General features: G+C 52.9%; 1 pseudogene; it reads left to right on the forward strand.

Annotated features, from left to right (window-relative positions):
• Window positions 1-3,334: 3,334 nt before the first annotated feature.
• On the forward strand, window positions 3,335-4,603 carry LOC107972879 (double homeobox protein 4-like protein 4; annotated as a pseudogene).
• Window positions 4,604-15,976: the final 11,373 nt, after the last annotated feature.

The following is a 15,976-nucleotide window of genomic DNA, read 5'->3' on the forward strand; positions in this document are numbered from 1 at the left end:
AGTGCAGAGAAATGTCCCATTGTCCCTCTAGGCAGAGCTTAGACAAGATTCACATCTCCTGGGTGATCAGTGCAGAGATAAGTCACAATGCCCTCATAGGCAGAGCCTAGACAAGAGTTACACAACCCCGGTGATCCGTGCGGAGTGATGTCACAAGGCCCTCTGTAGGCAGAGACTAGAAAAGCATTACATCACCTGCCTGATCAGTGCAGAGATATGTCACAATGTCCCCTGTAGGCAGAGCATAGAGAAGAGTTGCATCACCAGGGTGATCAGTGCAGACATATGTCACAACGTCCCCTGTAGGCAAAGCCTAGGCAAGTGTTACATCACCTTTGTCATCAGTTCAGGGATATGTGAAAACGCCCCTGTTGGCAGAGCCTAGAGAAGAGTTACATCACCTTTCTCATCAGTTCAGGGAAATGTGAAAACGCCTCTGTAGGCAGAGCCTTGACAAGAGTTACATCACCTAGTTGATCAGTGCAGAGATATTTCACAATACCCCCTGTAGGCAGATCCTACACAAGGGTTGAATCACCTGGGTGAACATTGCAAATATATTTCACAATGCCCCCTTTGGGCAGAGGGTAGACAAGAGTTACATCACCTAGGTGATCAGTGCAGAGATTTGTAAAAATTCCCTGTAGGCAGTGCTTATAAAAATGTTACATCACCTAAGTGATCATTGCAGAGATACGTCACAAATCTCCTGTAGGCAGAACTTAGATGAGTTACATCACCTGGGTGATCAGTGCAAAGGTATGTCACAAAGCCCCCTGTAGGCAAAGCCTAGACAATAGTTACATCACTTGGGTGATCAGGGGCGAGATCTCTCACAATTCCCATGTAGGCAGAGCTTATACAACAGTTACATCACCTGGGTGATCAGTGAAGATATATGTCACAATGCCTCCATTGGCAGATTCAAGACAAGAGTCCGTCACCTGGGTGATCAGTGCAGAAATATGTCACAATGCCCCCTTAGGCGGAGCCTAGACAAAAGCCTCATCACCTGGATGATCAGTGCAGAGTTATGTCACAAAGTCCCTTTAGGCACATCCTAGGCAAGAGTTAAATCACTTGGATGATCAGTGCAGAGATACGTCACAATGCCACTGTAGACAGAGCCTAGACGAGAGTTACATGACCTAGGTGATCAGTGCAGGGATACAACACAATGTCCCTGTAGGCAGAGCATTGACAAGTGGTACATCACCTGGGTGATCATTGCTGGCATATGTCACAATGCACCCTCTAGGCAGATCCCAGAAAAGAGTTACATCACCTGGGTGATCAGTGCAGACATATTTCACAATGCCACTGTAGGCAGAGCCTAGACAAGAGTTACATGACCTAGGTGATCAGTTTAGAGATACATCGCAATGCCCCTGCAGGCAGAGCCTTGAGAAGTGGTATATCACCTTGGTGATCATTGCAGGGATATGTCACAAAGCACCGTGTAGGCAGATCCTAGAGAAGAGTTATATTACGTGGGTGATCAGTGCAGAGATGTGTCACAAGCCCCCTTTGGCAGAGCCTATACAAGGGTCATATCTCCAGGGTGACCAGTGCAGTGATATGTCACAATGCCATGTAGCCAGAGCCTAGACTAAAGTGACAGCACCTGTGAGATCAGTGCAGAGATATGTCACAATATCCCCAGTAGGCAGAGATCAGGCAAGAGTTGGATCACCTCAGGATCAGTGCTGAGATATGTCTCAATCCCCTTGTGGGCACAGCCTAGACAAGGGTTACATCACCTCGGTTAACAGTGCAGAGATTTGTCAAAATGCCCCTGTAGGCAGAGCTTACACAAGTGTTACATCACTTAGGTGATCATTGCAGAGATATGTCACAATACCCCCTGTAAACAGAGCCTAGACAATAGTTACATCACCTGAGTGATCAGTGCAGAGATCTGTCACAATGCCCCTTTAGGCAGAGCTTAGAGCAGAGTTACATCACCTGGGTGATCAGTGCAGAGATATGTGACAAGGCCCCTTTAAGCAGAGCCTAGACAATAATTACATCACGTGAGTGATCAGTGCACAGATCTGTCACAATAACCCTTTAGACAGAGCATAGAGCAGAGTTACATCACCTAGATGATCAGTGCAGTGATAAGTCACAAGGCCCCCTATAGGCAGAGCCTGGACAAGAGTTACATCACCTCGGTTATCAATGCGGTGATATGTCAATACGTTCCGTGGGCAGAGCCTAGTCAAGCGTTACATCACCTGGGTGATCAGTGCAGAGATATGTCACAAAGCCCCCATTCACAGAGCCTAGACAAGTGTCCCATCATCTGGGTGATTAGTGCAGACATATGTCAAAATGCCCCCATGGGCAGATCCAACACAAGAGTTACATCACCTGGGTGGTCAGTGTAGAGATATGTCACAATGTCCCCATAGGCAGAGCCTAGGCAAAAGTCCTATCACCTGGGTGATCAGTGCAGAGTTATGTCACAAAGCCCCTGTAGGCAGAGCCTAGACAAGTTTTACATCAATTTGTGGATCAGTTGAGAGATGTGTCATGCTGACGGTTTGCTCCCGGAGCTCTGCGGGCACCCGGAAACATGCAGGGAAGGGTGGAAGACCGGCATGGTGCCTTCGCTCTCTTTACTAGTTTCCAAACCAGCCACACTGCAGACTCCCCATGTTGCCGCACACGGGAATCCATCGTCAGGCCATCACGCCGGGGAGGCATCTTCTCTCTAGGGTCTCGTTCTGGTCTTCTACGTGGAAATGAACGACAGCCACAGGCCTGCGTGTGTGAGAATGTCCCGGCAACGGCGACACACACATGCACTGCCTCCTTCTCAGAGAGAGGGCCTGGAACACTCCAGACTCCCACGGAGGTTAAGTTCCACACTCCCCTCCACCCTCCCAGGCCGGTTTCTCCCTGCTGAAGACGCGTGGGAGCCAAGAGAGCTGCTTCCAGTTCACGCGGGATTCCTGGAGAGGTCCGGAGACCCAACCCTTCCAAAAGCACCACCCTCACCACTTCCCCCTCGCCCCCTTCCTCTTCGTCTCTCCGGCCCCACCGCCACCATCACCACGCCCTCCCCCCCCCACCCCACCAGCACCTGGCCGCAGGCCTCGATGCCCTGGAACACTTCCAGTGCAGGGTGTGCTGTCTTAGGGCTCAGTGCCATTCATGAAGGGGTGGAGCCTGCCTGCCTGCAGACCTTTATAAGAGCCGCTGGCTGGCTGTCCGGGCAGGACCCCTGGCTGCACCTGACACAGTGCACAGGCAAGCTTAGGTGCACGGGAGCCCGCCGGCCTCTCTCTGCCCGTGTCCGTCCTTGAAATTCTGGCCGGGGCTCCCCGCGATGACCCTCCCGACAACTTCGGACGGCACCCTCCCAGCGGAATCCCGGGGACGGGGACGGCAAAGGAGACTCGTTTGGACCCCGAGCCAAAGCCAGGTCCTGCGAGCCTGCTTTGAGCGGAACCCATGCCCGGGCATCGCCACCAGTGAAAAGCTGGCCCAGGACATCAGCATTCCGGAGCCCTGGGTCCAGATTTGCTTTCAGAATGAGAGGTCACGCCAGCTGAGGCAGCACCGGTGGGAATCTCGGCCCTGGCCCGGGAAACACGGCCTGCAAGAAGGCAGGCAAAAGCAGACCGCCGTCACCGGATCCCAGACCGCCCTGCTCCTCCGAGCCTTTGAGAAGGATCGCTTTCCAGGCATCGCCGCGAGGGAAGAGCTGGCCAGAGAGACGGGCCTCCCGGAGTCCAGGATTCAGATCTGGTTTCAGAATAGAAGGGCCAGGCACCCGGGACAGGCTAGCAGTGCGCCCGCGCAGGCAGGTGGCCTGTGCAACGCGGCCCCCGGCAGGTGTCACCCTGCTCCCTCGTGGGTCGCCTTTGCCCACACTGGCGCGTGGGGAACAGGGCTTCACACACCCCACGTGCCCCGCACACCTGGCGCTCTCCCACCGGGGGCTTTCATGAGGCAGGGAGCGAGGGTCGTCCCCGTGCTCCAGCCCAGCCAGGCCGCACCAGCCGAGGGGATCTCCCAAAGTGTCCCAGCATGAGGGGATTGTGCCTAAGCCGCCCCAGCTCCTCCGGAAGGGGCGCTCTCCCACCCTCAGGCTCCTTGGTGGACTCCGAAACCGGGCAAAATCCGGGAGGACCGGGACCCGCAGCGCGACGTCCTGCCAGGCCCTTGTAGGGTGGGACAGCCTGGGCCCACTCAAGTGGGGCCACAGGGCCAAGGTGTGCTTGCACCTCCCGCGTCCCAGGGGAGTCTGTGGTGGGGCTGAGGCCGGGGTACCCAGGTCTCCGGGGCGGCGTGGGAACCCCAAGACGGGGCAGCTCCACCTCACCAGCCTGCACCCCTCTAGGCCTCTGCGCAGCAGGGGCAGATGCAAGACACCCCGGCGCCCTCCCAGGCGCTCCAGGAGCCGGGGCGCTCATCTGCACTCTCCTCCGGCCTGCTGCTGAATGAGCTCCTGACGAGCCCGGAGTTTCTGCAGCAGGCGCAATCTTTCCTAGAAACGGAGGCCCCGGGGGAGTTGGAGGCCTTGGAAGAGGCCACCCTGCTGGAAGCACCCCTCAGCGAGGAATAATACTGGGCTCTGCTGGAGGAGATTTAGGTCGCAGTGTTGGGACGGGGTTGGGTCAGGGCAGGGCGGTGGCCTCTCTTTCCCGGGGAACACCTTGCTGGCTATGGAGGGGTGTGCCTTCCCCCACCCCCTCCACCAGGCTGACCGGCCTGGGATTCCTGCCTTCTTGGTCTAGGCCCGGTGGGAGACTCCACACAGTGGAGAACTGCCATTCTTTCCTGGTCATCACGGGGATCCCAGAGCCGTCCCATGTAACAGCAGGTGGGCCGCCTTCCTGCGCAGGTTTGCGGGCAGCCGCATGGGCTGTGGGAGTAGCCTGGGCAGAGATCTCATGCATTTCCACCACCCCACCCCCGTCTGAAAACCCCTCCCCGCACCCACCGCCCCCTCCAGAAAATGAGTCCTCCCCTGGGCTGGGTGAAGAACCCTGTCCCGCGAAACACAGGGCGCGCGCAGCATCCAGGCCTGACACCCCTCCAGCGGCTCGCCTCCTCTGCACCTCCATGCCACCGTCGCCGGCCCGCCCATGTCCCCGCAGCCTCCCCCCTGCCACCATCGAGCGCCTGGCAGCGGAACGCAGAATTCTAGCTCTCTTTGCCGGAATCCTGGCTAGACCTGCGCTCATTGCTCACACTGGCTGTCATGCAAGGGAGCCCGCTGGCCTCTCTGTGCCCTTGTCCGTCCGTGAAATTCCAGCTGAGGCTCTCCCAACAACTTCTGACACTCTTTAGTCAAAGCATGGAGAATAGTTATATCTCCTGGATGATCAGTTCAGAAATATGTCACAATACCCACTCCCTGCGGAGCCTAGAGAATATTTGCATCATTTGGGTGATCATTGCAGAGATATATCACTAGGTCCCCTGTAAAAAAGCCTGGAAATGATTTACATCAACTCAGTGATCAGTGGATAGGTATGTCAGAAATCCCCAGTAGGCTGAAACTAGACAATGGTTACAACACTTAGGTGATCAGTGTAGAGATATGTGAAAATTCCCGTGTAGACAGAGCCTAGACAAGTGTTACATCACCTAGTGATCAGTTCAGGGATATGTTGTAAAGCCTCCCGTAGGCAGAGTGTAGACAAGTGTTTCCTCCCTGTGGTGATCAGTGCAGAGATATGTCCCAAAGCCCCTGTACGCAGAACCTAGACAATGGTTACATCACCTGTTTGATCAGTGGAAATGTATATCACAAAGCCCCCTGTAGGCAAAGCCTGGACATTTGTTACATCACCTGGGTGAGCAGTGGAGAGATCTGTCACAATGCCCCTGTATGCAGAGCTTTGACAAGCGTTACATGACCATGGTGATCAGTGCAGAGATATTTCAAAAAGCTCCTGCAGGCTGAACCTAGGCAGGAGTTACATCACCCAGGTGATCAGTGCATAGATATGTGAGAATTCCCGGGTAGGCAGAGACTAGAGAAGTGTTACATCACCTAGGTTATCAGTGCAGGTATAAGTCATAAAGCCTCCAGGAGGCAGACCGTAGACAAGAGTTCCCTCCCCAGGGTGATCAGTTCAGAGATGTGTCACAAAGCCCCTGTAGGCAGAGCCTAGACAAGAGTTTCATCACTTGGTTGATCAGTTCAGAGATGTATCACAATGTCCATGTAGGCAGATCTAAGACAAGAGTCCATCACCGAGGTGATCAGTGTGGAGTTATGTACCAATGTCCCCTGTAGGCAGTGCCTAGACAAGAGTTGCATCACCTCAAAAATCAGTGCATAGATATGTCACAAAGCCTTCTGTAGGCAAAGCCCATAGAAAGCTTACATAACATTGGTGATCAGTGCAGTGATATGTCACAAAAATCCCTGTAGACAGAGTCTAGAAAAGAGTTACATCACCTGGGTGATCAGTGCAGATATTTGACAGAATGCCCCTAAAGACAGAGCCTAGACAAGACTCCCATCACCTGGGTGATCAGTGCAGAGATATGTCACAAATCACCCTCTAGGCAGAGTATAGAGAAGAGTCCCATCACCTGGGTGATCAGTGCAGATATCTCACAATGCCACACGTAGGCGGAGAGTGGACAAGAGTTACATAACCTAGGTGATCTGTGCAGAGCTATGTCAAAACGCCCCAGTAGACAGAGCCCAGAAAAATGTTACATCACCTGGGTGATCAGTGCAGAGATACGTCACAATACCCCCTGTAGGTGGAGCCTAGACAAGAGTTACATCACCTGGGTGACCAGTGCAGAGATATGTCACAAAGCCCCTGTAGGCGGAGCCTAGACAGGAGTTACATCACCTGGGTGATCAGTGCAGAAATATGTCACAAAGTCCTTTTAGGCCGAGCCTAGAAAAGGGTTACATCTCCTGGGTGATCAGTGCAAAGATATGTCACAAAGTCCCCTGTAGACAAATCCCAGAAAACTGCTACTTCACCTGGGTGATCAGTGGAGATATCTGTCAGAATTCCCCTTTAGGCACAGCTTAGACAAGCTTTACATCACACGAGTGATCAGTGCAGACATATGTCACAAAGCCCACATAGGCAGATCCAAGACAAGAGTCCATCACCTGAGTGATCACTGCAGAAATATGCCACAATGCCACCAGTAGGCAGATATAGACAAGAGTTACATCGCCTGCGTGATCAGTGCAGAGATATGTCACAATGCCCCTGTAGGCAGAGCCTGGACAAGAGTCCCATCACCTGTGTGATCAGTGCCGTTTTGTCACAATGCCCCCTTTTGGCAGAGTCTAGACAAGGGTTATATCACCTGGGTGATCAGTGCAGAGATGAGTCACAAGCCCCCTGTAGCCAAAGCCTAGGCAAGAGTTACATCAGCTGTGTGATCAGTGCAGTGACAGGTCACAATATCCCTGTAGCCATATCCTTGACAAAAGAGACATCACCTGGGTGATCAGTGCGGAGATATGTCTCAAAGCCTCCAGTACGCAGATCCTAGACAAGAGTTACATCACCTGAGTGATCAGGGAAGAGATATGTAAGAATGCCCCCTCTAAGCCGATCCCAGAAAAGAGTTGCATCACCTCGGTGACCATTGCAGAGATATGTCTCAATGTTCGCTGTCGGCGAAGCCTATACAAGAGTTACATCATCTCGGATATCAGTGCAGTGATATGTTAAAATGCTCTTGTAGGCAGAGCCTAGAAAAATGTTACATCACCTGGGTGATCAGTACAGAGATATCTCACAATAACCCCCGTAGGCAGAGCCTAGACAAGAGTTACATCACCTGGGTGATCAGTGCAGAGTTATGTCATAAATCCCACTGTAGGAAAAGCCTTGATATGTTTTACATCACCTCAGCGATCAGTGCAGAGATATGTCTCAATGTCCCTCAAGGCAGAGCTTACACCAGAGTCACATCTCCTGGGTGATCAGTGCAGAGATAAGTCACAATGCCCCTATAGGCAGGGCCTAGACAAGAGTTACATAACCCGGGTGATCCGTGCAGAGTGATGTCAAAACGCCCTCTGTAGGCAGAGACTAGAAAAGAGTAACATCACCTGGGTGATTAGTGCAGAGGTATGTCACAATGGCCCCTGTAGGCAGAGCATAGAGAAGAGTTGCATCACCTGGGTGATCAGTGTAGAGATATGTCACAATGTCCCCTGTAGGCAAAGCCTAGGCAAGAGTTACATCACCTTCGTCATCAGTTCAGGGATATGTGAAAACGCCCCTGCAGGCAGAGCCTAGACAAGGGTTACATCACCTAGTGGATCAGTGCAGAGATATTACAAAATTCCCCCTGTAGGCAGATCCTAGACAAAGTTTGAATCACCTCGGTGATCAGTGCAGAGATATTTCACAATGCTCCCTTTGGGCAGACGGAGGACAAGAGTAACATCACATAGGTGATCAGTGGAGAGACCTGTCACAATGCCCCTGTAGGCAGAGTTTAGAAAAGGGTTACATCACCTGCGTGATCAGTGCAGAGATATGTTATAACGCTCCTGTAGGCTGAACCTAGACAGGAGTTACATCACCCAGGTGATCACTGCAGAGATATGTGAGAATTCCCGTGTAGGCAGAGTCTAGACCAGTGTTACCTCACCTAGGTTATCAGTGCAGGTATAAGTCATAAAGCCTCCTGTAGGCAGAGCGTAGGCAAGAGATCCCTCCCCAGGGTGATCAGTACAGAGATGTGTCACATAGCCTCTGTAGGCAGAGCCTAGACAAGAGTTTCATCACTTGGTTGATCAGTTCAGAGATGTGTCACAATGTCCATGTAGGCAGATCTAAGAGAAGAGTCCATCATCTGTGTGATCAGTGCGGAGATATGTACCAATGTCCCCTGTAGGCAATGCCTAGACAAGAGTTGCATCACCTCAGAGATCAGTGCATAGATATGTCAGAAAGCCCCCTGTAGCCAAAGCCCGAACAAAGCTTACATCACCGAGGTGTTCAGTGGAGTGATATGTCACAAAAATCCCTGCAGACAGAGCGTAGAATATACTTACTTCGCCTGGGTAATCAGTGCAGATATTTGACTCAATGCCCCCATAGACAGAGCCCAGACAAGACTTCCATCACCTGGGTGATCAGTGCACAGATATGTCACAAATCGCCCTTTAGGCAGAGTATAGAGAAGAGTCCCATCACCTGAGTGATCAGTGCAGAGATATTTCACAATGCCCCCTGTAGGCAGAGAGTGGACAAGAGTTACATAACCTAAGTAATCTGTGCAGAGCTATGTCAAAACGCCCCTGTAGGCAGAGCCTAGATAAAAGTTACATCACCTCGGTGATCAGTGCAGAGATACGTCACAATACACCCTGTAGGTGGAGCCTAGACAAGAGTTACATCACCTGGGTGATCAGTGCAGAGATATGTCACAAAACCCCTGTAGACAGAGCCTAGACAACAGTTACATCACCTGGGTGATCAGTGCAGAAATATGTCACAAAGCCCCTGTAGGCCGATCCTAGACAAGCGTTACATCTCCTGGGTGATCAGTGCAAAGATATGTCACAAAGCCCCCTGTAGACAAATCCCAGAATATTGTTACATCACCTGGGTGATCAGTGGAGATATCTGTCACAATTCCCCTTTTGGGCGCAGCTCAGACAAGCGTTATATCACAAGAGTGATCAGTGCAGAGATAAGTCATTATGACCCCATAGGCACATCCAAGACAAGAGTTACATCACCTGCGTGATCACTGCAGATTTAAGTCACAATGCCCCTGTAGGCAGGGCCTAGACAAGTGTACCATCACCTGGGTGATCAGTGCAGAGTTATGTCACAATGCCCCCTTTTGGCAGAGGGTAGACAAGGGTTACATCACCTGGGTGATCAGTGCAGAGTTGTGTCACAAGCCCCCTGTAGCCAGAGCCTAGACAAGGGTTACATCAGCAGTGTGATCATTGCAGTGACATGTCACAATATCCCTGTAGCCATATCTTTGACAGTAGTGACATCACCTTGGTGATCAGCGCGGAGATATGTCACAATGTCTACATAAGGCAGAGCCTAGACAAGAGATACATCCCCTGGGCGATCAAGGCAGAGATATGTCACAATACCCCCTGAAAGCAGATCCCAGACAACAGTTGCATCACCTCCGTGATCAGTGAAAACATATGTCTCAATGCCCCCTGTCGGCGAAGCCTATACAAGAGTTACATCAACTCGGTGATCAGTGCAGTGATATGTTAAAATGGCCCTTAAGGCAGAGCCTAGACAAGAGTTACTTCACCTGGGTGATCAGTGCAGAGATATCTCACAGCACTCTAAGCCGAGTTAGAGCACAGCTCTAAGCAGAGCCTAGAGAAGAGTTACATCACCTGGGTGATCAGTGCAGAGATATGTCACAAGCCCCCTGTTTTCAGAGCCTAGACAAGAGTTATATCACCTGGGTGATCAGTGCAGTGATATGTCACAATGCCGTGTAGCCAGAGCCTAGACTAAAGTTACAGCACCTGGGAGATCAGTGCAGAGATATGTCACAATGTCCCCAGAAGGCACAGACAAGGCAAGAGTTGGATCACCTCGGGATCAGTGCAGAGATATGTCTCAATCCCTCTGTGGGCACAGCCTAGACAAGAGTTACATCACCTTGGTTAACAGTGCAGAGGTATGTCAAAATGCCGCTGTAGGCAGAGCTTACACAAATGTTACATCACTTAGGTGATCAGTGCAGAGATATGTCACAATAACCCCTGTAAGCAGAGCCTAGACAAGAGATACCTCACCTGGGTGATCAGGGCAGAGATACGTGACAAGGCCCCTTTAAGCAGAAATTAGACAATAGTTACATCACCTGAGTGATCAGTGCAAAGACCTGTCACATTTCCCCTTTAGGCAGAGCTTAGACCAGAATTACATCACCTGGGTGATCAGTGCAGGGATATGTCACAATGCCCCCATAGGCAAATTCAAGACAAGAGTCCGTCACCTCGGTGATCGGTCCAGAAATATGTGACAATTCCCCCAGTAGGAAGAGCCTAGAGAGAAGTCCCATCACCTGGGTGATCAATGCAGAAATATGTCACAAAGCCCCTTTAGACCGAGCCTAGACAACAGTTAAATCTCCTGGGTGATCAGTGCAAAGATATGTCACAAAGCCCCCAGTAGAAAAATCCCAGAAAATTGTTACATCACCTGGGTGATCAGTGGATGTATCTGTCACAATTCCCCTTTAGGCGCAGCTTAGACAAGCGTTACATCACATGAATGATCAGTGCAGAGATATGTCACTATGCCCCATAGGCATATCCAAGACAAGGGTCCATCACCTGTGTGATCAGTGCAGAAACATGTCACAATGCCACCAGTAGGCAGATATGGACAAGAGCTACATCACCTGCGTGATCACTGCAGAGATATGTCACAATGCCCCTGTAGGGAGAGCCTAGACAAGAGTCCCATCACTTGGGTGATCAGTGCAGAGTTATGTCACAATGCCCCCTTTTGGCAGAGCCTACACAAGGGTTACGTCACCTGGGTGATCAGTGCAGAAATGTGTCACAAGGCCCCAGTAGTCAGAGATTAGACAAGAGTTACATCAGCAGTGTGATCAGTGCAGTGACATGTCACAATGCCCCTGTAGCCATATCCTTGACAAAGGTGACATCTCCTGGGTGATCACTGGAGAGATATGTCACAATGTCTCTATTAGGCAGAGCCTAGACAAGAGTTACATCACCTGGGTGATGAGGGCAGAGATATGTCACAATGCCCCGTTTAAGAAGATCCCAGACAAGAGTTGCATCACCTTGGTGATCAGTGCAGAGACATGTCTCAATGCCCACTGTCGGCGAAGCCTATACGAGAGTTACATCATCACAGTGATCAGTGCAGTGATATGTTAATATGCCCCTGTAGGCAGAGCCTAGACAAGAGTTACATCACCTGGGTGGTCAGTGCAGAGATATCTCACAATACCCCTTGTAAGCAGAGCCTAGACAAGAGTTACATCAACTTGATAATCAGAGCAGAGATATGTCATAAATCCCACTAAAGGCAAAGCCTAGACAAGTTTTACATCACCTCAGCGATCAGTGCAGAGATATGTCCCAATGTCCCTCTAGGCAGAGCTTAGACAAGAGTCACATCTCCTGGGTGATCAGTGCAGAGGTAAGTCACACTGCCCCCATAGGCAGAACCTAGACAAGAGTTACATAACCCGCGTGATCTGTGCAGAGTGATGTCACAACGCCCTCTGTAGGCAGAGACTAGAAAAGAGTTACATCACCTGGGTGATCAGTGCAGAGATATGTCACAATGCCCCCTGTAGGCAGAGCATAGAGAAGATTGGCTCACCTGGGTGATCAGTCCAGAGATATGTCACAATGCCAATGTAGGCAGAGCCTAGAGAAGAGTTACATGACCTAGGTGATCAGTGCAGAGATACATCGCAATGTCCCTGTAGGCAGAGCCTTCACAAGTGGTATACCACTGGGTGATCATTGCAGGTATATGTCACAAAGCCCCTGTAGGCAGAGCCTAGACAAGGTTTATATCACCTGGGTGATCAGTGCAGTGATATGTAACAATGCCGTGTAGCCAGAGCCTAGACTAAAGTTACAGCACCTGGGAGATCAGTGCAGAGATATGTCACTGTATCCCCAGTAGACAGAGACCAGGCAAGAGTTGGATAACCTTGAGATCAGTGCAGAGATGTGTCTCAATCCCCCTGTGGGTACAGCATAGAAAAGGGGTACATCACCTCGGTTAACAGTTCAGAGATGTGTCAAAATGCCCCTGTAGGCAGAGCTTATGCAAGTGTTACATCACTTAGGTGATCAGTGCAGAGATATGTCACAATACCCCCTGTTAGCAGAGCCTACAGAAGAGTTACATCACCTGGGTGATCAGTGTAGAGATATGTGACAAGGCCCCTTTAAGCAGAGCCTAGACAATAGTTACATCACCTGAGTGATCAGTGCAGAGATCTGTCACAATGACCCTTTAGGCAGAGCTTAGACCAGAGTTACCTCACCTGGGTGATCAGAGGAGATATTTCACAATGCCCCCATAGGCAAATCGAAGACAAGCGTCTGTCACCTGGGTGATCAGTGCAGAAATATGTGACCATACCCCCAGTAGGCAGAGCCTAGAGAAGAGTCCCATCACCTGGGTGATCAATGCAGAGATATTTCACAATGCCCCTGCAGGCAGACCGTAAGCAAGAGTTACATCACCGAGATCATCAGTGCAGAGATATGTCACAAGGCCCCCTATAGGCAGAGCTTGGACAAGAATTACATCACCTTCGTGATCAATGCAGTGTTATTTCACTATGCCCCATAGGCAGAGCCTAGTCAAGCATTACATCACCTGGGTGATCAGTGCAGAAATATGTCACAAAACCCCCATACACAGAGCATAGACAAGAGACCCATCACCTGGGTGATCAGTGCAGAAATATATCACAATGCCCCCATAGACAGATGCAACACAAGAGTTACAACACCTGGGTGATCAGTGTAGAGATATGTCACAATGCCCCCATAGGCAGAACCTAGACAAAATCCCATCACTTGGGTGATCGGTGCAGAGATATATCACAGAGCCCCTGTAGGCAGAGCCTAGACAAGTGTTACATCACTTTGTTGATCAGTTCAGAGATGTGTCATGCTGACTGTTTGCTCCCGCAGCTCTGCGGGCACCCGGAAACATGCAGGGAAGGGTACAAGACCGTCATGGTGCCTTCACTCTCCTTGCCAGTTTCCAAACCGGCCACACTGCAGACTCCCCATGTTGCCGCACACGGGAATCCATCGTCAGGCCATCATGGCGGGGAGGCATCTTCTCTCTGGGGTCTTGCTCTGGTCTCCTTCCTGGAAATGAACGAGAGTCTCACGTCTGCACGTGTGAGACTGTCCCGGCAACGGCGATACACACAGGCACTGACTACTTCACGGAGACAGGGCCTGGAACACTCAAGACTCCCACGGAGGTTCAGTTCCAAACACCCCTCCACCCTACCAGGCCGGTTTCTCCCTGCTGAAGATGCGTGGGAGCCCAGAGAGCAGTTTCCAGTTCCCGTGGGATTCCTGGAGTGGTCCGGAGAGCCAGCCCCTGAAACGTATCCCCCTCACTCCTTCCCCCTCGCCCCCTTCCTCTTCATCTCTCCGGCCCCACCACCACCATCACCACGCCCTCCCCACCCACACCACCACCCCCCGGCTGCAGGCCTCGATGCTCTGCGACCCTTCTGGGGTGGGGCGGGCTGTCCCAGGCTCACCGCCATTCGTGAAGGTGTGGAGCCTGCCTGCCTGCGGGCCTTTATAAGAACCGCTGGCTGATTGTCCGGGCAGGCCTCCTGGCTGCACCTGCTACAGTGCACAGGCCGGTTGAGGTGCACAGGAGCCCGCCGGACTCTCTCTGCCCGTGTCCGTCTGTGAAATTCCAGCCGGGGCTCCCCGCGTTGGCCCTCCCGACACCTTCGGATGGGACCCTCCCGGCGGAAGCCCAGGGACAGGGACAGCGAAGGAGACTCGTTTGGACCCCGAGCCAAAGCAAGGCCCTGTGAGCCTGCTTTGAGCGGAACCCGTACCCGGGCATCGCCACCAGAGAACGGCTGGCCCTGGCCATCGGCATTCCGGAGCCCAGGGTCCAGATTTGGTTTCAGAATGAGAGGTCACGCCAGCTGAGGCAGCACCGGCTGGAATCTCGGCCCTGTCCTGGGAGACGCGGCCCGCAAGAAGGCAGGCGCAATCGGACCACTATCACTGGATCCCAGACAGCCCTGCTCCTCCGAGCCTTTGAGAAGGATCGCTTTCCAGTCCCTCCGCCAGGGAAGAGCTGGCAAGAGAGATGGCCTCCCTGAGTCAAGGATTCAGATATTTTTTCAGAATCGAAGGGCCACGCACCCCGGACAGGCTGGCAGGGTGTCCGCACAGGCAAGCGGCCTGTGCAACGCGGCCCCTGGCGGGTGTCACCCTGCTCCGTCTTGGGTCGCCTTCGCCCACACCGGCGCGTGGGGAACGGGGCTTCCCACACACCACGTGCCCTGTGCGCCTGGGGCTCTCCCACAAGGGGCTTTCGTGAGCCAGAGAGCGAAGGCCACCCCATGCTCCAGTCCAGCCAGGCTGCGCCGGGAGAAGGGATCACCCAACCTGTCCCGGCATGCAGGGATTTTTCCTAAGCCGCCCAGGCTCCTCCGGAAGGGGCGCTCTCCCACCCTCAGGCTCCTCGGTGGCCTCCGCGCCCGGGCAAACCCGGGAGGACTGGGAACCGCAGCGCGACGGCCTGCTGGGCCCTTGCCCGGAGGGAAAGCCTGGGCCGCTGAAGCGGGTCCACAGGGCCAAGGTGTGCTTGCGCCACCCACGTCCCAGGGTAGTCCGTGGTGGGGCTGGGGCCGGGTGCCCCAGGTCGCTGGTTCGGCGTGGGAAACCCAAGCCGGGCAGCTCCACCTCGCCAGCCCATGCACCCGGAGGACTCCACGCAGCAGGGGCAGATGCAAGGCATCCCGGCGCCCTCCCAGGCGCTACAGGAGCCACGGTCCTCGTCTGCAATCCCCTGCCGCCTGCTGCTGGATGAGCTCTGGCGAGCCCGGAGATTCTGCAGCAGGCGCAACCTTTCCTAGAAACGGAGGCCCTGGGAGACCTGGAGGCCTTCGAAGAGGCCGCCTCGCTGGAAGCACCCCTCAGCGAGGAAGAATATCTGGCTCTGCTGGAGGAACTTTAGGTTGCTGGGTTGGGAAGGGGTAGGGTATGGGCAGGGCGGTGGCCTCTCTTTCGTGGGGAACACCTGGATGGCTATGGAGGGGCGCGTCTTCCCCCCAACCCCTCCACCAGGCTGACCGGCCTGGGATTCCTGCCTTCTAGCTCTATGCCGGGTGAGAGGCTCCACCCATTGGAGAACTGCCATTCTTTCCTAGGCATCCCGGGGATCCCAGAGCCAGCCCAGGTAAGAGCAGGTTGGCTGCCTACTGCACACGTGTGGGTTTGCGGGCAGCCACCTGGGCTGTG

This window comes from Pan troglodytes, chromosome 22 (assembly GCF_028858775.2).
Source record: "Pan troglodytes isolate AG18354 chromosome 22, NHGRI_mPanTro3-v2.0_pri, whole genome shotgun sequence".
Lineage (NCBI taxonomy): Eukaryota > Metazoa > Chordata > Mammalia > Primates > Hominidae > Pan > Pan troglodytes.